Source organism: Pseudophryne corroboree, chromosome 4 (assembly GCF_028390025.1).
Source record: "Pseudophryne corroboree isolate aPseCor3 chromosome 4, aPseCor3.hap2, whole genome shotgun sequence".
Classification (NCBI taxonomy): Eukaryota; Metazoa; Chordata; class Amphibia; order Anura; family Myobatrachidae; genus Pseudophryne; species Pseudophryne corroboree.
In genome coordinates, this window is record NC_086447.1 from 30,220,806 (window position 1) to 30,244,525 (window position 23,720).

At 37.4% G+C, this 23,720-nt stretch overlaps 29 non-coding genes across 29 annotated transcripts; all 29 read left to right on the plus strand.

The window, feature by feature from the left end:
* Window positions 1-307: 307 nt before the first annotated feature.
* TRNAG-UCC (transfer RNA glycine (anticodon UCC)) lies at window positions 308-379 on the plus strand. Its single transcript has one exon. It is a non-coding gene; the product is annotated as a tRNA-Gly (tRNA).
* Window positions 380-1,307: 928 nt separating this feature from the next.
* TRNAG-UCC (transfer RNA glycine (anticodon UCC)) lies at window positions 1,308-1,379 on the plus strand. Its single transcript has one exon. It is a non-coding gene; the product is annotated as a tRNA-Gly (tRNA).
* Window positions 1,380-1,807: 428 nt separating this feature from the next.
* TRNAG-UCC (transfer RNA glycine (anticodon UCC)) lies at window positions 1,808-1,879 on the plus strand. The gene has a single exon. It is a non-coding gene; the product is annotated as a tRNA-Gly (tRNA).
* A 428-nt stretch (window positions 1,880-2,307) lies between these two features.
* Window positions 2,308-2,379, plus strand: TRNAG-UCC (transfer RNA glycine (anticodon UCC)). The gene has a single exon. It is a non-coding gene; the product is annotated as a tRNA-Gly (tRNA).
* A 428-nt stretch (window positions 2,380-2,807) lies between these two features.
* On the plus strand, window positions 2,808-2,879 carry TRNAG-UCC (transfer RNA glycine (anticodon UCC)). The gene has a single exon. It is a non-coding gene; the product is annotated as a tRNA-Gly (tRNA).
* Window positions 2,880-3,807: 928 nt separating this feature from the next.
* On the plus strand, window positions 3,808-3,879 carry TRNAG-UCC (transfer RNA glycine (anticodon UCC)). The gene has a single exon. It is a non-coding gene; the product is annotated as a tRNA-Gly (tRNA).
* A 428-nt stretch (window positions 3,880-4,307) lies between these two features.
* TRNAG-UCC (transfer RNA glycine (anticodon UCC)) lies at window positions 4,308-4,379 on the plus strand. Its single transcript has one exon. It is a non-coding gene; the product is annotated as a tRNA-Gly (tRNA).
* A 428-nt stretch (window positions 4,380-4,807) lies between these two features.
* TRNAG-UCC (transfer RNA glycine (anticodon UCC)) lies at window positions 4,808-4,879 on the plus strand. The gene has a single exon. It is a non-coding gene; the product is annotated as a tRNA-Gly (tRNA).
* Window positions 4,880-5,307: 428 nt separating this feature from the next.
* TRNAG-UCC (transfer RNA glycine (anticodon UCC)) lies at window positions 5,308-5,379 on the plus strand. The gene has a single exon. It is a non-coding gene; the product is annotated as a tRNA-Gly (tRNA).
* A 927-nt stretch (window positions 5,380-6,306) lies between these two features.
* TRNAG-UCC (transfer RNA glycine (anticodon UCC)) lies at window positions 6,307-6,378 on the plus strand. Its single transcript has one exon. It is a non-coding gene; the product is annotated as a tRNA-Gly (tRNA).
* A 928-nt stretch (window positions 6,379-7,306) lies between these two features.
* On the plus strand, window positions 7,307-7,378 carry TRNAG-UCC (transfer RNA glycine (anticodon UCC)). Its single transcript has one exon. It is a non-coding gene; the product is annotated as a tRNA-Gly (tRNA).
* A 428-nt stretch (window positions 7,379-7,806) lies between these two features.
* On the plus strand, window positions 7,807-7,878 carry TRNAG-UCC (transfer RNA glycine (anticodon UCC)). The gene has a single exon. It is a non-coding gene; the product is annotated as a tRNA-Gly (tRNA).
* A 928-nt stretch (window positions 7,879-8,806) lies between these two features.
* Window positions 8,807-8,878, plus strand: TRNAG-UCC (transfer RNA glycine (anticodon UCC)). Its single transcript has one exon. It is a non-coding gene; the product is annotated as a tRNA-Gly (tRNA).
* A 928-nt stretch (window positions 8,879-9,806) lies between these two features.
* TRNAG-UCC (transfer RNA glycine (anticodon UCC)) lies at window positions 9,807-9,878 on the plus strand. Its single transcript has one exon. It is a non-coding gene; the product is annotated as a tRNA-Gly (tRNA).
* Window positions 9,879-10,805: 927 nt separating this feature from the next.
* TRNAG-UCC (transfer RNA glycine (anticodon UCC)) lies at window positions 10,806-10,877 on the plus strand. Its single transcript has one exon. It is a non-coding gene; the product is annotated as a tRNA-Gly (tRNA).
* A 928-nt stretch (window positions 10,878-11,805) lies between these two features.
* TRNAG-UCC (transfer RNA glycine (anticodon UCC)) lies at window positions 11,806-11,877 on the plus strand. Its single transcript has one exon. It is a non-coding gene; the product is annotated as a tRNA-Gly (tRNA).
* A 428-nt stretch (window positions 11,878-12,305) lies between these two features.
* Window positions 12,306-12,377, plus strand: TRNAG-UCC (transfer RNA glycine (anticodon UCC)). Its single transcript has one exon. It is a non-coding gene; the product is annotated as a tRNA-Gly (tRNA).
* A 928-nt stretch (window positions 12,378-13,305) lies between these two features.
* On the plus strand, window positions 13,306-13,377 carry TRNAG-UCC (transfer RNA glycine (anticodon UCC)). Its single transcript has one exon. It is a non-coding gene; the product is annotated as a tRNA-Gly (tRNA).
* A 928-nt stretch (window positions 13,378-14,305) lies between these two features.
* Window positions 14,306-14,377, plus strand: TRNAG-UCC (transfer RNA glycine (anticodon UCC)). Its single transcript has one exon. It is a non-coding gene; the product is annotated as a tRNA-Gly (tRNA).
* Window positions 14,378-15,804: 1,427 nt separating this feature from the next.
* On the plus strand, window positions 15,805-15,876 carry TRNAG-UCC (transfer RNA glycine (anticodon UCC)). The gene has a single exon. It is a non-coding gene; the product is annotated as a tRNA-Gly (tRNA).
* A 927-nt stretch (window positions 15,877-16,803) lies between these two features.
* Window positions 16,804-16,875, plus strand: TRNAG-UCC (transfer RNA glycine (anticodon UCC)). The gene has a single exon. It is a non-coding gene; the product is annotated as a tRNA-Gly (tRNA).
* Window positions 16,876-17,803: 928 nt separating this feature from the next.
* Window positions 17,804-17,875, plus strand: TRNAG-UCC (transfer RNA glycine (anticodon UCC)). The gene has a single exon. It is a non-coding gene; the product is annotated as a tRNA-Gly (tRNA).
* Window positions 17,876-18,303: 428 nt separating this feature from the next.
* Window positions 18,304-18,375, plus strand: TRNAG-UCC (transfer RNA glycine (anticodon UCC)). The gene has a single exon. It is a non-coding gene; the product is annotated as a tRNA-Gly (tRNA).
* Window positions 18,376-19,168: 793 nt separating this feature from the next.
* TRNAG-UCC (transfer RNA glycine (anticodon UCC)) lies at window positions 19,169-19,240 on the plus strand. Its single transcript has one exon. It is a non-coding gene; the product is annotated as a tRNA-Gly (tRNA).
* Window positions 19,241-20,168: 928 nt separating this feature from the next.
* On the plus strand, window positions 20,169-20,240 carry TRNAG-UCC (transfer RNA glycine (anticodon UCC)). Its single transcript has one exon. It is a non-coding gene; the product is annotated as a tRNA-Gly (tRNA).
* A 928-nt stretch (window positions 20,241-21,168) lies between these two features.
* On the plus strand, window positions 21,169-21,240 carry TRNAG-UCC (transfer RNA glycine (anticodon UCC)). Its single transcript has one exon. It is a non-coding gene; the product is annotated as a tRNA-Gly (tRNA).
* Window positions 21,241-21,668: 428 nt separating this feature from the next.
* On the plus strand, window positions 21,669-21,740 carry TRNAG-UCC (transfer RNA glycine (anticodon UCC)). The gene has a single exon. It is a non-coding gene; the product is annotated as a tRNA-Gly (tRNA).
* Window positions 21,741-23,032: 1,292 nt separating this feature from the next.
* Window positions 23,033-23,104, plus strand: TRNAG-UCC (transfer RNA glycine (anticodon UCC)). The gene has a single exon. It is a non-coding gene; the product is annotated as a tRNA-Gly (tRNA).
* Window positions 23,105-23,532: 428 nt separating this feature from the next.
* TRNAG-UCC (transfer RNA glycine (anticodon UCC)) lies at window positions 23,533-23,604 on the plus strand. The gene has a single exon. It is a non-coding gene; the product is annotated as a tRNA-Gly (tRNA).
* The last annotated feature ends 116 nt before the right edge of the window (window positions 23,605-23,720 follow it).

Consider the following 23,720-nt stretch of genomic DNA (forward strand, 5'->3'; position numbering starts at 1 on the left):
TTTTGATTCCACCACTGCCTGATTAAAGATTTGTAAATACATTTTACACAGTTCACTGAGGTGCCATATGCAAGTAAAACTAAGGTCTTTTCTATTCTCAGTTTTTATACCACTGTATATCAGTTCAATGGTGCATAAAAACCTTAAGTATGGATGAGCCTAAATCTTGAATTGTGAATGTCATGCAATTTGCCAATTTTGTTTGAATATCTTCCACCAATGGTGCTACAGCGCAGGCTATAAATATCTTTCAAACAGTTGTTGTGATTTCCATATTGGCCACTATATGCATTGAAAAAGCGCTCAAGCATTGGTGGTATAGTGGTGAGCATAGCTGCCTTCCAAGCAGTTGACCCGGGTTCGATTCCCGGCCAATGCATCCTTTTCCTTATGTGCTGTTTTCGCACTTATAGTTGTTGCTTAAGATATGCTCAGATGACAAGGTCCATAGAAAATGTTAAAATCTTTGTAGAAATCATGATTCCTTCTTAGCAGATGACTTTTGATTCCACCACTGCCTGATTAAAGATTTGTAAATACATTTTACAAAGTTCACTGAGGTGCCATATGCAAGTAAATCAAAGGTCTTTTCTTTTCTCAGTTTTGATACCACTGTATATCAGTTCAATGGTGCATAAAAACCTTAAGTATGGATGAGCCTAAATCTTGAATTGTGAATGTCATGCAATTTGCCAATTTTGTTTGAATATCTTCCACCAATGGTGCTACAGCGCAGGCTATAAATATCTTTCAAACAGTTGTTGTGATTTCCATATTGGCCACTATATGTATTCGAAAAGAGCTCAAGCATTGGTGGTATAGTGGTGAGCATAGCTGCCTTTCTAGCAGTTGACCCGGGTTCGATTCCTGGACAATGCATCCTTTTCCTTATGTGCTGTTTTCGCACTTATAGTTGTTGCTTAAGATATGCTCAGATGACAAGGTCCATAGAAAATGTTAAAATCTTTGTAGAAATCATGATTCCTTCTTAGCAGATGACTTTTGATTCCACCACTGCCTGATTAAAGATTTGTAAATACATTTTACACAGTTCACTGAGGTGCCATATGCAAGTAAAACTAAGGTCTTTTCTATTCTCAGTTTTTATACCACTGTATATCAGTTCAATGGTGCATAAAAACCTTAAGTATGGATGAGCCTAAATCTTGAATTGTGAATGTCATGCAATTTGCCAATTTTGTTTGAATATCTTCCACCAATGGTGCTACAGCGCAGGCTATAAATATCTTTCAAACAGTTGTTGTGATTTCCATATTGGCCACTATATGCATTCGAAAAGAGTTGAAGCATTGGTGGTATAGTGGTGAGCATAGCTGCCTTCCAAGCAGTTGACCCGGGTTCGATTCCCGGCCAATGCATCCTTTTCCTTATGTGCTGTTTTCGCACTTATAGTTGTTGCTTAAGATATGCTCAGATGACAAGGTCCATAGAAAATGTTAAAATCTTTGTAGAAATCATGATTCCTTCTTAGCAGATGACTTTTGATTCCACCACTGCCTGATTAAAGATTTGTAAATACATTTTACAAAGTTCACTGAGGTGCCATATGCAAGTAAATCAAAGGTCTTTTCTTTTCTCAGTTTTGATACCACTGTATATCAGTTCAATGGTGCATAAAAACCTTAAGTATGGATGAGCCTAAATCTTGAATTGTGAATGTCATGCAATTTTCCAATTTTGTTTGAATATCTTCCACCAATGGTGCTACAGCGCAGGCTATAAATATCTTTCAAACAGTTGTTGTGATTTCCATATTGGCCACTATATGTATTCGAAAAGAGCTCAAGCATTGGTGGTATAGTGGTGAGCATAGCTGCCTTCCAAGCAGTTGACCCGGGTTCGATTCCCGGCCAATGCATCCTTTTCCTTATGTGCTGTTTTCGCACTTATAGTTGTTGCTTAAGATATGCTCAGATGACAAGGTCCATAGAAAATGTTAAAATCTTTGTAGAAATCATGATTCCTTCTTAGCAGATGACTTTTGATTCCACCACTGCCTGATTAAAGATTTGTAAATACATTTTACACAGTTCACTGAGGTGCCATATGCAAGTAAAACTAAGGTCTTTTCTATTCTCAGTTTTTATACCACTGTATATCAGTTCAATGGTGCATAAAAACCTTAAGTATGGATGAGCCTAAATCTTGAATTGTGAATGTCATGCAATTTGCCAATTTTGTTTGAATATCTTCCACCAATGGTGCTACAGCGCAGGCTATAAATATCTTTCAAACAGTTGTTGTGATTTCCATATTGGCCACTATATGCATTCGAAAAGAGTTCAAGCATTGGTGGTATAGTGGTGAGCATAGCTGCCTTCCAAGCAGTTGACCCGGGTTCGATTCCCGGCCAATGCATCCTTTTCCTTATGTGCTGTTTTCGCACTTATAGTTGTTGCTTAAGATATGCTCAGATGACAAGGTCCATAGAAAATGTTAAAATCTTTGTAGAAATCATGATTCCTTCTTAGCAGATGACTTTTGATTCCACCACTGCCTGATTAAAGATTTGTAAATACATTTTACACAGTTCACTGAGGTGCCATATGCAAGTAAAACGAAGGTCTTTTCTATTCTCAGTTTTTATACCACTGTATATCAGTTCAATGGTGCATAAAAACCTTAAGTATGGATGAGCCTAAATCTTGAATTGTGAATGTCATGCAATTTGCCAATTTTGTTTGAATATCTTCCACCAATGGTGCTACAGCGCAGGCTATAAATATCTTTCAAACAGTTGTTGTGATTTCCATATTGGCCACTATATGCATTGAAAAAGCGCTCAAGCATTGGTGGTATAGTGGTGAGCATAGCTGCCTTCCAAGCAGTTGACCCGGGTTCGATTCCCGGCCAATGCATCCTTTTCCTTATGTGCTGTTTTCGCACTTATAGTTGTTGCTTAAGATATGCTCAGATGACAAGGTCCATAGAAAATGTTAAAATCTTTGTAGAAATCATGATTCCTTCTTAGCAGATGACTTTTGATTCCACCACTGCCTGATTAAAGATTTGTAAATACATTTTACAAAGTTCACTGAGGTGCCATATGCAAGTAAATCAAAGGTCTTTTCTTTTCTCAGTTTTGATACCACTGTATATCAGTTCAATGGTGCATAAAAACCTTAAGTATGGATGAGCCTAAATCTTGAATTGTGAATGTCATGCAATTTTCCAATTTTGTTTGAATATCTTCCACCAATGGTGCTACAGCGCAGGCTATAAATATCTTTCAAACAGTTGTTGTGATTTCCATATTGGCCACTATATGTATTCGAAAAGAGCTCAAGCATTGGTGGTATAGTGGTGAGCATAGCTGCCTTTCTAGCAGTTGACCCGGGTTCGATTCCTGGACAATGCATCCTTTTCCTTATGTGCTGTTTTCGCACTTATAGTTGTTGCTTAAGATATGCTCAGATGACAAGGTCCATAGAAAATGTTAAAATCTTTGTAGAAATCATGATTCCTTCTTAGCAGATGACTTTTGATTCCACCACTGCCTGATTAAAGATTTGTAAATACATTTTACACAGTTCACTGAGGTGCCATATGCAAGTAAAACTAAGGTCTTTTCTATTCTCAGTTTTTATACCACTGTATATCAGTTCAATGGTGCATAAAAACCTTAAGTATGGATGAGCCTAAATCTTGAATTGTGAATGTCATGCAATTTGCCAATTTTGTTTGAATATCTTCCACCAATGGTGCTACAGCGCAGGCTATAAATATCTTTCAAACAGTTGTTGTGATTTCCATATTGGCCACTATATGCATTCGAAAAGAGTTGAAGCATTGGTGGTATAGTGGTGAGCATAGCTGCCTTCCAAGCAGTTGACCCGGGTTCGATTCCCGGCCAATGCATCCTTTTCCTTATGTGCTGTTTTCGCACTTATAGTTGTTGCTTAAGATATGCTCAGATGACAAGGTCCATAGAAAATGTTAAAATCTTTGTAGAAATCATGATTCCTTCTTAGCAGATGACTTTTGATTCCACCACTGCCTGATTAAAGATTTGTAAATACATTTTACAAAGTTCACTGAGGTGCCATATGCAAGTAAATCAAAGGTCTTTTCTTTTCTCAGTTTTGATACCACTGTATATCAGTTCAATGGTGCATAAAAACCTTAAGTATGGATGAGCCTAAATCTTGAATTGTGAATGTCATGCAATTTTCCAATTTTGTTTGAATATCTTCCACCAATGGTGCTACAGCGCAGGCTATAAATATCTTTCAAACAGTTGTTGTGATTTCCATATTGGCCACTATATGTATTCGAAAAGAGCTCAAGCATTGGTGGTATAGTGGTGAGCATAGCTGCCTTCCAAGCAGTTGACCCGGGTTCGATTCCCGGCCAATGCATCCTTTTCCTTATGTGCTGTTTTCGCACTTATAGTTGTTGCTTAAGATATGCTCAGATGACAAGGTCCATAGAAAATGTTAAAATCTTTGTAGAAATCATGATTCCTTCTTAGCAGATGACTTTTGATTCCACCACTGCCTGATTAAAGATTTGTAAATACATTTTACACAGTTCACTGAGGTGCCATATGCAAGTAAAACTAAGGTCTTTTCTATTCTCAGTTTTTATACCACTGTATATCAGTTCAATGGTGCATAAAAACCTTAAGTATGGATGAGCCTAAATCTTGAATTGTGAATGTCATGCAATTTGCCAATTTTGTTTGAATATCTTCCACCAATGGTGCTACAGCGCAGGCTATAAATATCTTTCAAACAGTTGTTGTGATTTCCATATTGGCCACTATATGCATTCGAAAAGAGTTCAAGCATTGGTGGTATAGTGGTGAGCATAGCTGCCTTCCAAGCAGTTGACCCGGGTTCGATTCCCGGCCAATGCATCCTTTTCCTTATGTGCTGTTTTCGCACTTATAGTTGTTGCTTAAGATATGCTCAGATGACAAGGTCCATAGAAAATGTTAAAATCTTTGTAGAAATCATGATTCCTTCTTAGCAGATGACTTTTGATTCCACCACTGCCTGATTAAAGATTTGTAAATACATTTTACACAGTTCACTGAGGTGCCATATGCAAGTAAAACGAAGGTCTTTTCTATTCTCAGTTTTTATACCACTGTATATCAGTTCAATGGTGCATAAAAACCTTAAGTATGGATGAGCCTAAATCTTGAATTGTGAATGTCATGCAATTTGCCAATTTTGTTTGAATATCTTCCACCAATGGTGCTACAGCGCAGGCTATAAATATCTTTCAAACAGTTGTTGTGATTTCCATATTGGCCACTATATGCATTGAAAAAGCGCTCAAGCATTGGTGGTATAGTGGTGAGCATAGCTGCCTTCCAAGCAGTTGACCCGGGTTCGATTCCCGGCCAATGCATCCTTTTCCTTATGTGCTGTTTTCGCACTTATAGTTGTTGCTTAAGATATGCTCAGATGACAAGGTCCATAGAAAATGTTAAAATCTTTGTAGAAATCATGATTCCTTCTTAGCAGATGACTTTTGATTCCACCACTGCCTGATTAAAGATTTGTAAATACATTTTACAAAGTTCACTGAGGTGCCATATGCAAGTAAATCAAAGGTCTTTTCTTTTCTCAGTTTTGATACCACTGTATATCAGTTCAATGGTGCATAAAAACCTTAAGTATGGATGAGCCTAAATCTTGAATTGTGAATGTCATGCAATTTTCCAATTTTGTTTGAATATCTTCCACCAATGGTGCTACAGCGCAGGCTATAAATATCTTTCAAACAGTTGTTGTGATTTCCATATTGGCCACTATATGTATTCGAAAAGAGCTCAAGCATTGGTGGTATAGTGGTGAGCATAGCTGCCTTTCTAGCAGTTGACCCGGTTCGATTCCCGGACAATGCATCCTTTTCCTTATGTGCTGTTTTCGCACTTATAGTTGTTGCTTAAGATATGCTCAGATGACAAGGTCCATAGAAAATGTTAAAATCTTTGTAGAAATCATGATTCCTTCTTAGCAGATGACTTTTGATTCCACCACTGCCTGATTAAAGATTTGTAAATACATTTTACACAGTTCACTGAGGTGCCATATGCAAGTAAAACTAAGGTCTTTTCTATTCTCAGTTTTTATACCACTGTATATCAGTTCAATGGTGCATAAAAACCTTAAGTATGGATGAGCCTAAATCTTGAATTGTGAATGTCATGCAATTTGCCAATTTTGTTTGAATATCTTCCACCAATGGTGCTACAGCGCAGGCTATAAATATCTTTCAAACAGTTGTTGTGATTTCCATATTGGCCACTATATGCATTCGAACAGAGTTGAAGCATTGGTGGTATAGTGGTGAGCATAGCTGCCTTCCAAGCAGTTGACCCGGGTTCGATTCCCGGCCAATGCATCCTTTTCCTTATGTGCTGTTTTCGCACTTATAGTTGTTGCTTAAGATATGCTCAGATGACAAGGTCCATAGAAAATGTTAAAATCTTTGTAGAAATCATGATTCCTTCTTAGCAGATGACTTTTGATTCCACCACTGCCTGATTAAAGATTTGTAAATACATTTTACAAAGTTCACTGAGGTGCCATATGCAAGTAAATCAAAGGTCTTTTCTTTTCTCAGTTTTGATACCACTGTATATCAGTTCAATGGTGCATAAAAACCTTAAGTATGGATGAGCCTAAATCTTGAATTGTGAATGTCATGCAATTTTCCAATTTTGGTGGAATATCTTCCACCAATGGTGCTACAGCGCAGGCTATAAATATCTTTCAAACAGTTGTTGTGATTTCCATATTGGCCACTATATGTATTCGAAAAGAGCTCAAGCATTGGTGGTATAGTGGTGAGCATAGCTGCCTTTCTAGCAGTTGACCCGGGTTCGATTCCTGGACAATGCATCCTTTTCCTTATGTGCTGTTTTCGCACTTATAGTTGTTGCTTAAGATATGCTCAGATGACAAGGTCCATAGAAAATGTTAAAATCTTTGTAGAAATCATGATTCCTTCTTAGCAGATGACTTTTGATTCCACCACTGCCTGATTAAAGATTTGTAAATACATTTTACACAGTTCACTGAGGTGCCATATGCAAGTAAAACGAAGGTCTTTTCTATTCTCAGTTTTTATACCACTGTATATCAGTTCAATGGTGCATAAAAACCTTAAGTATGGATGAGCCTAAATCTTGAATTGTGAATGTCATGCAATTTGCCAATTTTGTTTGAATATCTTCCACCAATGGTGCTACAGCGCAGGCTATAAATATCTTTCAAACAGTTGTTGTGATTTCCATATTGGCCACTATATGCATTGAAAAAGCGCTCAAGCATTGGTGGTATAGTGGTGAGCATAGCTGCCTTCCAAGCAGTTGACCCGGGTTCGATTCCCGGCCAATGCATCCTTTTCCTTATGTGCTGTTTTCGCACTTATAGTTGTTGCTTAAGATATGCTCAGATGACAAGGTCCATAGAAAATGTTAAAATCTTTGTAGAAATTATGATTCCTTCTTAGCAGATGACTTTTGATTCCACCACTGCCTGATTAAAGATTTGTAAATACATTTTACAAAGTTCACTGAGGTGCCATATGCAAGTAAATCAAAGGTCTTTTCTTTTCTCAGTTTTTATACCACTGTATATCAGTTCAATGGTGCATAAAAACCTTAAGTATGGATGAGCCTAAATCTTGAATTGTGAATGTCATGCAATTTGCCAATTTTGTTTGAATATCTTCCACCAATGGTGCTACAGCGCAGGCTATAAATATCTTTCAAACAGTTGTTGTGATTTCCATATTGGCCACTATATGCATTGAAAAAGCGCTCAAGCATTGGTGGTATAGTGGTGAGCATAGCTGCCTTCCAAGCAGTTGACCCGGGTTCGATTCCCGGCCAATGCATCCTTTTCCTTATGTGCTGTTTTCGCACTTATAGTTGTTGCTTAAGATATGCTCAGATGACAAGGTCCATAGAAAATGTTAAAATCTTTGTAGAAATCATGATTCCTTCTTAGCAGATGACTTTTGATTCCACCACTGCCTGATTAAAGATTTGTAAATACATTTTACAAAGTTCACTGAGGTGCCATATGCAAGTAAATCAAAGGTCTTTTCTTTTCTCAGTTTTGATACCACTGTATATCAGTTCAATGGTGCATAAAAACCTTAAGTATGGATGAGCCTAAATCTTGAATTGTGAATGTCATGCAATTTTCCAATTTTGTTTGAATATCTTCCACCAATGGTGCTACAGCGCAGGCTATAAATATCTTTCAAACAGTTGTTGTGATTTCCATATTGGCCACTATATGTATTCGAAAAGAGCTCAAGCATTGGTGGTATAGTGGTGAGCATAGCTGCCTTTCTAGCAGTTGACCCGGGTTCGATTCCTGGACAATGCATCCTTTTCCTTATGTGCTGTTTTCGCACTTATAGTTGTTGCTTAAGATATGCTCAGATGACAAGGTCCATAGAAAATGTTAAAATCTTTGTAGAAATCATGATTCCTTCTTAGCAGATGACTTTTGATTCTACCACTGCCTGATTAAAGATTTGTAAATACATTTTACACAGTTCACTGAGGTGCCATATGCAAGTAAAACTAAGGTCTTTTCTATTCTCAGTTTTTATACCACTGTATATCAGTTCAATGGTGCATAAAAACCTTAAGTATGGATGAGCCTAAATCTTGAATTGTGAATGTCATGCAATTTGCCAATTTTGTTTGAATATCTTCCACCAATGGTGCTACAGCGCAGGCTATAAATATCTTTCAAACAGTTGTTGTGATTTCCATATTGGCCACTATATGCATTCGAAAAGAGTTGAAGCATTGGTGGTATAGTGGTGAGCATAGCTACCTTCCAAGCAGTTGACCCGGGTTCGATTCCCGGCCAATGCATCCTTTTCCTTATGTGCTGTTTTCGCACTTATAGTTGTTGCTTAAGATATGCTCAGATGACAAGGTCCATAGAAAATGTTAAAATCTTTGTAGAAATCATGATTCCTTCTTAGCAGATGACTTTTGATTCCACCACTGCCTGATTAAAGATTTGTAAATACATTTTACAAAGTTCACTGAGGTGCCATATGCAAGTAAATCAAAGGTCTTTTCTTTTCTCAGTTTTGATACCACTGTATATCAGTTCAATGGTGCATAAAAACCTTAAGTATGGATGAGCCTAAATCTTGAATTGTGAATGTCATGCAATTTTCCAATTTTGTTTGAATATCTTCCACCAATGGTGCTACAGCGCAGGCTATAAATATCTTTCAAACAGTTGTTGTGATTTCCATATTGGCCACTATATGTATTCGAAAAGAGCTCAAGCATTGGTGGTATAGTGGTGAGCATAGCTGCCTTTCTAGCAGTTGACCCGGGTTCGATTCCTGGACAATGCATCCTTTTCCTTATGTGCTGTTTTCGCACTTATAGTTGTTGCTTAAGATATGCTCAGATGACAAGGTCCATAGAAAATGTTAAAATCTTTGTAGAAATCATGATTCCTTCTTAGCAGATGACTTTTGATTCCACCACTGCCTGATTAAAGATTTGTAAATACATTTTACACAGTTCACTGAGGTGCCATATGCAAGTAAAACTAAGGTCTTTTCTATTCTCAGTTTTTATACCACTGTATATCAGTTCAATGGTGCATAAAAACCTTAAGTATGGATGAGCCTAAATCTTGAATTGTGAATGTCATGCAATTTGCCAATTTTGTTTGAATATCTTCCACCAATGGTGCTACAGCGCAGGCTATAAATATCTTTCAAACAGTTGTTGTGATTTCCATATTGGCCACTATATGCATTCGAAAAGAGTTCAAGCATTGGTGGTATAGTGGTGAGCATAGCTGCCTTCCAAGCAGTTGACCCGGGTTCGATTCCCGGCCAATGCATCCTTTTCCTTATGTGCTGTTTTCGCACTTATAGTTGTTGCTTAAGATATGCTCAGATGACAAGGTCCATAGAAAATGTTAAAATCTTTGTAGAAATCATGATTCCTTCTTAGCAGATGACTTTTGATTCCACCACTGCCTGATTAAAGATTTGTAAATACATTTTACACAGTTCACTGAGGTGCCATATGCAAGTAAAACTAAGGTCTTTTCTATTCTCAGTTTTTATACCACTGTATATCAGTTCAATGGTGCATAAAAACCTTAAGTATGGATGAGCCTAAATCTTGAATTGTGAATGTCATGCAATTTTCCAATTTTGTTTGAATATCTTCCACCAATGGTGCTACAGCGCAGGCTATAAATATCTTTCAAACAGTTGTTGTGATTTCCATATTGGCCACTATATGTATTCGAAAAGAGCTCAAGCATTGGTGGTATAGTGGTGAGCATAGCTGCCTTTCTAGCAGTTGACCCGGTTCGATTCCCGGACAATGCATCCTTTTCCTTATGTGCTGTTTTCGCACTTATAGTTGTTGCTTAAGATATGCTCAGATGACAAGGTCCATAGAAAATGTTAAAATCTTTGTAGAAATCATGATTCCTTCTTAGCAGATGACTTTTGATTCCACCACTGCCTGATTAAAGATTTGTAAATACATTTTACACAGTTCACTGAGGTGCCATATGCAAGTAAAACTAAGGTCTTTTCTATTCTCAGTTTTTATACCACTGTATATCAGTTCAATGGTGCATAAAAACCTTAAGTATGGATGAGCCTAAATCTTGAATTGTGAATGTCATGCAATTTGCCAATTTTGTTTGAATATCTTCCACCAATGGTGCTACAGCGCAGGCTATAAATATCTTTCAAACAGTTGTTGTGATTTCCATATTGGCCACTATATGCATTCGAACAGAGTTGAAGCATTGGTGGTATAGTGGTGAGCATAGCTGCCTTCCAAGCAGTTGACCCGGGTTCGATTCCCGGCCAATGCATCCTTTTCCTTATGTGCTGTTTTCGCACTTATAGTTGTTGCTTAAGATATGCTCAGATGACAAGGTCCATAGAAAATGTTAAAATCTTTGTAGAAATCATGATTCCTTCTTAGCAGATGACTTTTGATTCCACCACTGCCTGATTAAAGATTTGTAAATACATTTTACAAAGTTCACTGAGGTGCCATATGCAAGTAAATCAAAGGTCTTTTCTTTTCTCAGTTTTGATACCACTGTATATCAGTTCAATGGTGCATAAAAACCTTAAGTATGGATGAGCCTAAATCTTGAATTGTGAATGTCATGCAATTTTCCAATTTTGGTGGAATATCTTCCACCAATGGTGCTACAGCGCAGGCTATAAATATCTTTCAAACAGTTGTTGTGATTTCCATATTGGCCACTATATGTATTCGAAAAGAGCTCAAGCATTGGTGGTATAGTGGTGAGCATAGCTGCCTTTCTAGCAGTTGACCCGGGTTCGATTCCTGGACAATGCATCCTTTTCCTTATGTGCTGTTTTCGCACTTATAGTTGTTGCTTAAGATATGCTCAGATGACAAGGTCCATAGAAAATGTTAAAATCTTTGTAGAAATCATGATTCCTTCTTAGCAGATGACTTTTGATTCCACCACTGCCTGATTAAAGATTTGTAAATACATTTTACACAGTTCACTGAGGTGCCATATGCAAGTAAAACGAAGGTCTTTTCTATTCTCAGTTTTTATACCACTGTATATCAGTTCAATGGTGCATAAAAACCTTAAGTATGGATGAGCCTAAATCTTGAATTGTGAATGTCATGCAATTTGCCAATTTTGTTTGAATATCTTCCACCAATGGTGCTACAGCGCAGGCTATAAATATCTTTCAAACAGTTGTTGTGATTTCCATATTGGCCACTATATGCATTGAAAAAGCGCTCAAGCATTGGTGGTATAGTGGTGAGCATAGCTGCCTTCCAAGCAGTTGACCCGGGTTCGATTCCCGGCCAATGCATCCTTTTCCTTATGTGCTGTTTTCGCACTTATAGTTGTTGCTTAAGATATGCTCAGATGACAAGGTCCATAGAAAATGTTAAAATCTTTGTAGAAATTATGATTCCTTCTTAGCAGATGACTTTTGATTCCACCACTGCCTGATTAAAGATTTGTAAATACATTTTACAAAGTTCACTGAGGTGCCATATGCAAGTAAATCAAAGGTCTTTTCTTTTCTCAGTTTTTATACCACTGTATATCAGTTCAATGGTGCATAAAAACCTTAAGTATGGATGAGCCTAAATCTTGAATTGTGAATGTCATGCAATTTGCCAATTTTGTTTGAATATCTTCCACCAATGGTGCTACAGCGCAGGCTATAAATATCTTTCAAACAGTTGTTGTGATTTCCATATTGGCCACTATATGCATTGAAAAAGCGCTCAAGCATTGGTGGTATAGTGGTGAGCATAGCTGCCTTCCAAGCAGTTGACCCGGGTTCGATTCCCGGCCAATGCATCCTTTTCCTTATGTGCTGTTTTCGCACTTATAGTTGTTGCTTAAGATATGCTCAGATGACAAGGTCCATAGAAAATGTTAAAATCTTTGTAGAAATCATGATTCCTTCTTAGCAGATGACTTTTGATTCCACCACTGCCTGATTAAAGATTTGTAAATACATTTTACAAAGTTCACTGAGGTGCCATATGCAAGTAAATCAAAGGTCTTTTCTTTTCTCAGTTTTGATACCACTGTATATCAGTTCAATGGTGCATAAAAACCTTAAGTATGGATGAGCCTAAATCTTGAATTGTGAATGTCATGCAATTTTCCAATTTTGTTTGAATATCTTCCACCAATGGTGCTACAGCGCAGGCTATAAATATCTTTCAAACAGTTGTTGTGATTTCCATATTGGCCACTATATGTATTCGAAAAGAGCTCAAGCATTGGTGGTATAGTGGTGAGCATAGCTGCCTTTCTAGCAGTTGACCCGGGTTCGATTCCTGGACAATGCATCCTTTTCCTTATGTGCTGTTTTCGCACTTATAGTTGTTGCTTAAGATATGCTCAGATGACAAGGTCCATAGAAAATGTTAAAATCTTTGTAGAAATCATGATTCCTTCTTAGCAGATGACTTTTGATTCTACCACTGCCTGATTAAAGATTTGTAAATACATTTTACACAGTTCACTGAGGTGCCATATGCAAGTAAAACTAAGGTCTTTTCTATTCTCAGTTTTTATACCACTGTATATCAGTTCAATGGTGCATAAAAACCTTAAGTATGGATGAGCCTAAATCTTGAATTGTGAATGTCATGCAATTTGCCAATTTTGTTTGAATATCTTCCACCAATGGTGCTACAGCGCAGGCTATAAATATCTTTCAAACAGTTGTTGTGATTTCCATATTGGCCACTATATGCATTCGAAAAGAGTTGAAGCATTGGTGGTATAGTGGTGAGCATAGCTACCTTCCAAGCAGTTGACCCGGGTTCGATTCCCGGCCAATGCATCCTTTTCCTTATGTGCTGTTTTCGCACTTATAGTTGTTGCTTAAGATATGCTCAGATGACAAGGTCCATAGAAAATGTTAAAATCTTTGTAGAAATCATGATTCCTTCTTAGCAGATGACTTTTGATTCCACCACTGCCTGATTAAAGATTTGTAAATACATTTTACAAAGTTCACTGAGGTGCCATATGCAAGTAAATCAAAGGTCTTTTCTTTTCTCAGTTTTGATACCACTGTATATCAGTTCAATGGTGCATAAAAACCTTAAGTATGGATGAGCCTAAATCTTGAATTGTGAATGTCATGCAATTTTCCAATTTTGTTTGAATATCTTCCACCAATGGTGCTACAGCGCAGGCTATAAATATCTTTCAAACAGTTGTTGTGATTTCCATATTGGCCACTATATGTATTCGAAAAGAGCTCAAGCATTGGTGGTATAGTGGTGAGCATAGCTGCCTTTCTAGCAGTTGACCCGGGTTCGATTCCTGGACAATGCATCCTTTTCCTTATGTGCTGTTTTCGCACTTATAGTTGTTGCTTAAGATATGCTTAGATGACAAGGTCCATAGAAAATGTTAAAATCTTTGTAGAAATCATGATTCCTTCTTAGCAGATGACTTTTGATTCCACCACTGCCTGATTAAAGATTTGTAAATACATTTTACACAGTTCACTGAGGTGCCATATGCAAGTAAAACTAAGGTCTTTTCTATTCTCAGTTTTTATACCACTGTATATCAGTTCAATGGTGCATAAAAACCTTAAGTATGGATGAGCCTAAATCTTGAATTGTGAATGTCATGCAATTTGCCAATTTTGTTTGAATATCTTCCACCAATGGTGCTACAGCGCAGGCTATAAATATCTTTCAAACAGTTGTTGTGATTTCCATATTGGCCACTATATGCATTCGAAAAGAGTTCAAGCATTGGTGGTATAGTGGTGAGCATAGCTGCCTTCCAAGCAGTTGACCCGGGTTCGATTCCCGGCCAATGCATCCTTTTCCTTATGTGCTGTTTTCGCACTTATAGTTGTTGCTTAAGATATGCTCAGATGACAAGGTCCATAGAAAATGTTAAAATCTTTGTAGAAATCATGATTCCTTCTTAGCAGATGACTTTTGATTCCACCACTGCCTGATTAAAGATTTGTAAATACATTTTACACAGTTCACTGAGGTGCCATATGCAAGTAAAACTAAGGTCTTTTCTATTCTCAGTTTTTATACCACTGTATATCAGTTCAATGGTGCATAAAAACCTTAAGTATGGATGAGCCTAAATCTTGAATTGTGAATGTCATGCAATTTTCCAATTTTGTTTGAATATCTTCCACCAATGGTGCTACAGCGCAGGCTATAAATATCTTTCAAACAGTTGTTGTGATTTCCATATTGGCCACTATATGTATTCGAAAAGAGCTCAAGCATTGGTGGTATAGTGGTGAGCATAGCTGCCTTTCTAGCAGTTGACCCGGTTCGATTCCCGGACAATGCATCCTTTTCCTTATGTGCTGTTTTCGCACTTATAGTTGTTGCTTAAGATATGCTCAGATGACAAGGTCCATAGAAAATGTTAAAATCTTTGTAGAAATCATGATTCCTTCTTAGCAGATGACTTTTGATTCCACCACTGCCTGATTAAAGATTTGTAAATACATTTTACAAAGTTCACTGAGGTGCCATATGCAAGTAAATCAAAGGTCTTTTCTTTTCTCAGTTTTGATACCACTGTATATCAGTTCAATGGTGCATAAAAACCTTAAGTATGGATGAGCCTAAATCTTGAATTGTGAATGTCATGCAATTTTCCAATTTTGTTTGAATATCTTCCACCAATGGTGCTACAGCGCAGGCTATAAATATCTTTCAAACAGTTGTTGTGATTTCCATATTGGCCACTATATGTATTCGAAAAGAGCTCAAGCATTGGTGGTATAGTGGTGAGCATAGCTGCCTTTCTAGCAGTTGACCCGGGTTCGATTCCTGGACAATGCATCCTTTTCCTTATGTGCTGTTTTCGCACTTATAGTTGTTGCTTAAGATATGCTTAGATGACAAGGTCCATAGAAAATGTTAAAATCTTTGTAGAAATCATGATTCCTTCTTAGCAGATGACTTTTGATTCCACCACTGCCTGATTAAAGATTTGTAAATACATTTTACACAGTTCACTGAGGTGCCATATGCAAGTAAAACTAAGGTCTTTTCTATTCTCAGTTTTTATACCACTGTATATCAGTTCAATGGTGCATAAAAACCTTAAGTATGGATGAGCCTAAATCTTGAATTGTGAATGTCATGCAATTTGCCAATTTTGTTTGAATATCTTCCACCAATGGTGCTACAGCGCAGGCTATAAATATCTTTCAAACAGTTGTTGTGATTTCCATATTGGCCACTATATGCATTCGAAAAGAGTTCAAGCATTGGTGGTATAGTGGTGAGCATAGCTGCCTTCCAAGCAGTTGACCCGGGTTCGATTCCCGGCCAATGCATCCTTTTCCTTATGTGCTGTTTTCGCACTTATAGTTGTTGCTTAAGATATGCTCAGATGACAAGGTCCATAGAAAATGTTAAAATCTTTGTAGAAATCATGATTCCTTCTTAGCAGATGACTTTTGATTCCACCACTGCCTGATTAAAGATTTGTAAATACATTTTACACAGTTCACTGAGGTGCCATATGCAAGTAAAACTAAGGTCTTTTCTATTCTCAGTTTTTATACCACTGTATATCAGTTCAATGGTGCATAAAAACCTTAAGTATGGATGAGCCTAAATCTTGAATTGTGAATGTCATGCAATTTTCCAATTTTGTTTGAATATCTTCCACCAATGGTGCTACAGCGCAGGCTATAAATATCTTTCAAACAGTTGTTGTGATTTCCATATTGGCCACTATATGTATTCGAAAAGAGCTCAAGCATTGGTGGTATAGTGGTGAGCATAGCTGCCTTTCTAGCAGTTGACCCGGTTCGATTCCCGGACAATGCATCCTTTTCCTTATGTGCTGTTTTCGCACTTATAGTTGTTGCTTAAGATATGCTCAGATGACAAGGTCCATAGAAAATGTTAAAATCTTTGTAGAAATCATGATTCCTTCTTAGCAGATGACTTTTGATTCCACCACTGCCTGATTAAAGATTTGTAAATACATTTTACACAGTTCACTGAGGTGCCATATGCAAGTAAAACTAAGGTCTTTTCTATTCTCAGTTTTTATACCACTGTATATCAGTTCAATGGTGCATAAAAACCTTAAGTATGGATGAGCCTAAATCTTGAATTGTGAATGTCATGCAATTTGCCAATTTTGTTTGAATATCTTCCACCAATGGTGCTACAGCGCAGGCTATAAATATCTTTCAAACAGTTGTTGTGATTTCCATATTGGCCACTATATGCATTCGAACAGAGTTGAAGCATTGGTGGTATAGTGGTGAGCATAGCTGCCTTCCAAGCAGTTGACCCGGGTTCGATTCCCGGCCAATGCATCCTTTTCCTTATGTGCTGTTTTCGCACTTATAGTTGTTGCTTAAGATATGCTCAGATGACAAGGTCCATAGAAAATGTTAAAATCTTTGTAGAAATCATGATTCCTTCTTAGCAGATGACTTTTGATTCCACCACTGCCTGATTAAAGATTTGTAAATACATTTTACAAAGTTCACTGAGGTGCCATATGCAAGTAAATCAAAGGTCTTTTCTTTTCTCAGTTTTGATACCACTGTATATCAGTTCAATGGTGCATAAAAACCTTAAGTATGGATGAGCCTAAATCTTGAATTGTGAATGTCATGCAATTTTCCAATTTTGGTGGAATATCTTCCACCAATGGTGCTACAGCGCAGGCTATAAATATCTTTCAAACAGTTGTTGTGATTTCCATATTGGCCACTATATGTATTCGAAAAGAGCTCAAGCATTGGTGGTATAGTGGTGAGCATAGCTGCCTTTCTAGCAGTTGACCCGGGTTCGATTCCTGGACAATGCATCCTTTTCCTTATGTGCTGTTTTCGCACTTATAGTTGTTGCTTAAGATATGCTCAGATGACAAGGTCCATAGAAAATGTTAAAATCTTTGTAGAAATCATGATTCCTTCTTAGCAGATGACTTTTGATTCCACCACTGCCTGATTAAAGATTTGTAAATACATTTTACACAGTTCACTGAGGTGCCATATGCAAGTAAAACGAAGGTCTTTTCTATTCTCAGTTTTTATACCACTGTATATCAGTTCAATGGTGCATAAAAACCTTAAGTATGGATGAGCCTAAATCTTGAATTGTGAATGTCATGCAATTTGCCAATTTTGTTTGAATATCTTCCACCAATGGTGCTACAGCGCAGGCTATAAATATCTTTCAAACAGTTGTTGTGATTTCCATATTGGCCACTATATGCATTGAAAAAGCGCTCAAGCATTGGTGGTATAGTGGTGAGCATAGCTGCCTTCCAAGCAGTTGACCCGGGTTCGATTCCCGGCCAATGCATCCTTTTCCTTATGTGCTGTTTTCGCACTTATAGTTGTTGCTTAAGATATGCTCAGATGACAAGGTCCATAGAAAATGTTAAAATCTTTGTAGAAATTATGATTCCTTCTTAGCAGATGACTTTTGATTCCACCACTGCCTGATTAAAGATTTGTAAATACATTTTACAAAGTTCACTGAGGTGCCATATGCAAGTAAATCAAAGGTCTTTTCTTTTCTCAGTTTTTATACCACTGTATATCAGTTCAATGGTGCATAAAAACCTTAAGTATGGATGAGCCTAAATCTTGAATTGTGAATGTCATGCAATTTGCCAATTTTGTTTGAATATCTTCCACCAATGGTGCTACAGCGCAGGCTATAAATATCTTTCAAACAGTTGTTGTGATTTCCATATTGGCCACTATATGCATTGAAAAAGCGCTCAAGCATTGGTGGTATAGTGGTGAGCATAGCTGCCTTCCAAGCAGTTGACCCGGGTTCGATTCCCGGCCAATGCATCCTTTTCCTTATGTGCTGTTTTCGCACTTATAGTTGTTGCTTAAGATATGCTCAGATGACAAGGTCCATAGAAAATGTTAAAATCTTTGTAGAAATCATGATTCCTTCTTAGCAGATGACTTTTGATTCCACCACTGCATGATTAAAGATTTGTAAACACATTTTACACAGTTCACTGAGGTGCCATATGCAAGTACATCAAAGGTCTTTTCTTTTCTCAGTTTTGATACCACCGTATATCAGTTCAATGGTGCATAAAAACCTTAAGTATGGATGAGCCTAAATCTTGAATTGTGAATGTCATGCAATTTGCCAATTTTGTTTGAATATCTACCACCAATGGTGCTACAGCGCAGGCTATAAAAATCTTTCAAACAGTTGTTGTGATTTCCATATTGGCCACTATATGCATTTGAAAAGTGCTCAAGCATTGGTGGTATAGTGGTGAGCATAGCTGCCTTCCAAGCAGTTGACCCGGGGTCGATTCCCAGCCAATGCATCCTTTTCCTTATGTGCTGTTTTCGCATTTTACAAAGTTCACTGAGGTGCCATATGCAAGTAAATCGAAGGTCTTTTCTTTTCTCAGTTTTGATACCACTGTATATCAGTTCAATGGTGCATAAAAACCTTAAGTATGGATGAGCCTAAATCTTGAATTGTGAATGTCATGCAATTTGCCAATTTTGTTTGAATATCTTCCACCAATGGTGCTACAGCGCAGGCTATAAATATCTTTCAAACAGTTGTTGTGATTTCCATATTGGCCACTATATGCATTGAAAAAGCGCTCAAGCATTGGTGGTATAGTGGTGAGCATAGCTGCCTTCCAAGCAGTTGACCCGGGTTCGATTCCCGGCCAATGCATCCTTTTCCTTATGTGCTGTTTTCGCACTTATAGTTGTTGCTTAAGATATGCTCAGATGACAAGGTCCATAGAAAATGTTAAAATCTTTGTAGAAATCATGATTCCTTCTTAGCAGATGACTTTTGATTCCACCACTGCCTGATTAAAGATTTGTAAATACATTTTACAAAGTTCACTGAGGTGCCATATGCAAGTAAATCAAAGGTCTTTTCTTTTCTCAGTTTTGATACCACTGTATATCAGTTCAATGGTGCATAAAAACCTTAAGTATGGATGAGCCTAAATCTTGAATTGTGAATGTCATGCAATTTTCCAATTTTGTTTGAATATCTTCCACCAATGGTGCTACAGCGCAGGCTATAAATATCTTTCAAACAGTTGTTGTGATTTCCATATTGGCCACTATATGTATTCGAAAAGAGCTCAAGCATTGGTGGTATAGTGGTGAGCATAGCTGCCTTTCTAGCAGTTGACCCGGGTTCGATTCCTGGACAATGCATCCTTTTCCTTATGTGCTGTTTTCGCACTTATAGTTGTTGCTTAAGATATGCTCAGATGACAAGGTCCATAGAAAATGTTAAAATCTTTGTAGAAATCATGATTCCTTCTTAGCAGATGACTTTTGATTCTACCACTGCCTGATTAAAGATTTGTAAATACATTTTACACAGTTCACTGAGGTGCCATATGCAAGTAAAACTAAGGTCTTTTCTATTCTCAGTTTTTATACCACTGTATATCAGTTCAATGGTGCATAAAAACCTTAAGTATGGATGAGCCTAAATCTTGAATTGTGAATGTCATGCAATTTGCCAATTTTGTTTGAATATCTTCCACCAATGGTGCTACAGCGCAGGCTATAAATATCTTTCAAACAGTTGTTGTGATTTCCATATTGGCCACTATATGCATTCGAAAAGAGTTGAAGCATTGGTGGTATAGTGGTGAGCATAGCTACCTTCCAAGCAGTTGACCCGGGTTCGATTCCCGGCCAATGCATCCTTTTCCTTATGTGCTGTTTTCGCACTTATAGTTGTTGCTTAAGATATGCTCAGATGACAAGGTCCATAGAAAATGTTAAAATCTTTGTAGAAATCATGATTCCTTCTTAGCAGATGACTTTTGATTCCACCACTGCCTGATTAAAGATTTGTAAATACATTTTACAAAGTTCACTGAGGTGCCATATGCAAGTAAATCAAAGGTCTTTTCTTTTCTCAGTTTTGATACCACTGTATATCAGTTCAATGGTGCATAAAAACCTTAAGTATGGATGAGCCTAAATCTTGAATTGTGAATGTCATGCAATTTTCCAATTTTGTTTGAATATCTTCCACCAATGGTGCTACAGCGCAGGCTATAAATATCTTTCAAACAGTTGTTGTGATTTCCATATTGGCCACTATATGTATTCGAAAAGAGCTCAAGCATTGGTGGTATAGTGGTGAGCATAGCTGCCTTTCTAGCAGTTGACCCGGGTTCGATTCCTGGACAATGCATCCTTTTCCTTATGTGCTGTTTTCGCACTTATAGTTGTTGCTTAAGATATGCTCAGATGACAAGGTCCATAGAAAATGTTAAAATCTTTGTAGAAATCATGATTCCTTCTTAGCAGATGACTTTTGATTCCACCACTGCCTGATTAAAGATTTGTAAATACATTTTACACAGTTCACTGAGGTGCCATATGCAAGTAAAACTAAGGTCTTTTCTATTCTCAGTTTTTATACCACTGTATATCAGTTCAATGGTGCATAAAAACCTTAAGTATGGATGAGCCTAAATCTTGAATTGTGAATGTCATGCAATTTGCCAATTTTGTTTGAATATCTTCCACCAATGGTGCTACAGCGCAGGCTATAAATATCTTTCAAACAGTTGTTGTGATTTCCATATTGGCCACTATATGCATTCGAAAAGAGTTCAAGCATTGGTGGTATAGTGGTGAGCATAGCTGCCTTCCAAGCAGTTGACCCGGGTTCGATTCCCGGCCAATGCATCCTTTTCCTTATGTGCTGTTTTCGCACTTATAGTTGTTGCTTAAGATATGCTCAGATGACAAGGTCCATAGAAAATGTTAAAATCTTTGTAGAAATCATGATTCCTTCTTAGCAGATGACTTTTGATTCCACCACTGCCTGATTAAAGATTTGTAAATACATTTTACACAGTTCACTGAGGTGCCATATGCAAGTAAAACTAAGGTCTTTTCTATTCTCAGTTTTTATACCACTGTATATCAGTTCAATGGTGCATAAAAACCTTAAGTATGGATGAGCCTAAATCTTGAATTGTGAATGTCATGCAATTTGCCAATTTTGTTTGAATATCTTCCACCAATGGTGCTACAGCGCAGGCTATAAATATCTTTCAAACAGTTGTTGTGATTTCCATATTGGCCACTATATGCATTGAAAAAGCGCTCAAGCATTGGTGGTATAGTGGTGAGCATAGCTGCCTTCCAAGCAGTTGACCCGGGTTCGATTCCCGGCCAATGCATCCTTTTCCTTATGTGCTGTTTTCGCACTTATAGTTGTTGCTTAAGATATGCTCAGATGACAAGGTCCATAGAAAATGTTAAAATCTTTGTAGAAATCATGATTCCTTCTTAGCAGATGACTTTTGATTCCACCACTGCCTGATTAAAGATTTGTAAATACATTTTACAAAGTTCACTGAGGTGCCATATGCAAGTAAATCAAAGGTCTTTTCTTTTCTCAGTTTTGATACCACTGTATATCAGTTCAATGGTGCATAAAAACCTTAAGTATGGATGAGCCTAAATCTTGAATTGTGAATGTCATGCAATTTTCCAATTTTGTTTGAATATCTTCCACCAATGGTGCTACAGCGCAGGCTATAAATATCTTTCAAACAGTTGTTGTGATTTCCATATTGGCCACTATATGTATTCGAAAAGAGCTCAAGCATTGGTGGTATAGTGGTGAGCATAGCTGCCTTTCTAGCAGTTGACCCGGTTCGATTCCCGGACAATGCATCCTTTTCCTTATGTGCTGTTTTCGCACTTATAGTTGTTGCTTAAGATATGCTCAGATGACAAGGTCCATAGAAAATGTTAAAATCTTTGTAGAAATCATGATTCCTTCTTAGCAGATGACTTTTGATTCCACCACTGCCTGATTAAAGATTTGTAAATACATTTTACACAGTTCACTGAGGTGCCATATGCAAGTAAAACTAAGGTCTTTTCTATTCTCAGTTTTTATACCACTGTATATCAGTTCAATGGTGCATAAAAACCTTAAGTATGGATGAGCCTAAATCTTGAATTGTGAATGTCATGCAATTTGCCAATTTTGTTTGAATATCTACCACCAATGGTGCTACAGCGCAGGCTATAAAAATCTTTCAAACAGTTGTTGTGATTTCCATATTGGCCACTATATGCATTTGAAAAGTGCTCAAGCATTGGTGGTATAGTGGTGAGCATAGCTGCCTTCCAAGCAGTTGACCCGGGGTCGATTCCCAGCCAATGCATCCTTTTCCTTATGTGCTGTTTTCGCATTTTACAAAGTTCACTGAGGTGCCATATGCAAGTAAATCGAAGGTCTTTTCTTTTCTCAGTTTTGATACCACTGTATGTAAGTTCATTGGTGCATAAAAACCTTAAGTATGGATGAGCCTAAATCTTGAATTGTGAATGTCATGCAATTTGCCAATTTTGTTTGAATATCTTCCACCAATGGTGCTACAGCGCAGGCTATAAATATCTTTCAAACAGTTGTTGTGATTTCCATATTGGCCACTATATGCAATTGAAAAGAGCTCAAGCATTGGTGGTATAGTGGTGAGCATAGCTGCCTTCCAAGCAGTTGACCCGGGTTCGATTCCCGGCCAATGCATCCTTTTCCTTATGTGCTGTTTTCGCACTTATAGTTGTTGCTTAAGATATGCTCAGATGACAAGGTCCATAGAAAATGTTAAAATCTTTGTAGAAATCATGATTCCTTCTTAGCAGATGACTTTTGATTCCACCACTGCCTGATTAAAGATTTGTAAATACATTTTACACAGTTCACTGAGGTGCCATATGCAAGTAAAACTAAGGTCTTTTCTATTCTCAGTTTTTATACCACTGTATATCAGTTCAATGGTGCATAAAAACCTTAAGTATGGATGAGCCTAAATCTTGAATTGTGAATGTCATGCAATTTGCCAATTTTGTTTGAATATCTTCCACCAATGGTGCTACAGCGCAGGCTATAAATATCTTTCAAACAGTTGTTGTGATTTCCATATTGGCCACTATATGCATTCGAAAAGAGTTCAAGCATTGGTGGTATAGTGGTGAGCATAGCTGCCTTCCAAGCAGTTGAACCGGGTTCGATTCCCGGCCAATGCATCCTTTTCCTTATGTGCTGTTTTCGCACTTATAGTTGTTGCTTAAGATATGCTCAGATGACAAGGTCCATAGAAAATGTTAAAATCTTTGTAGAAATCATGATTCCTTCTTAGCAG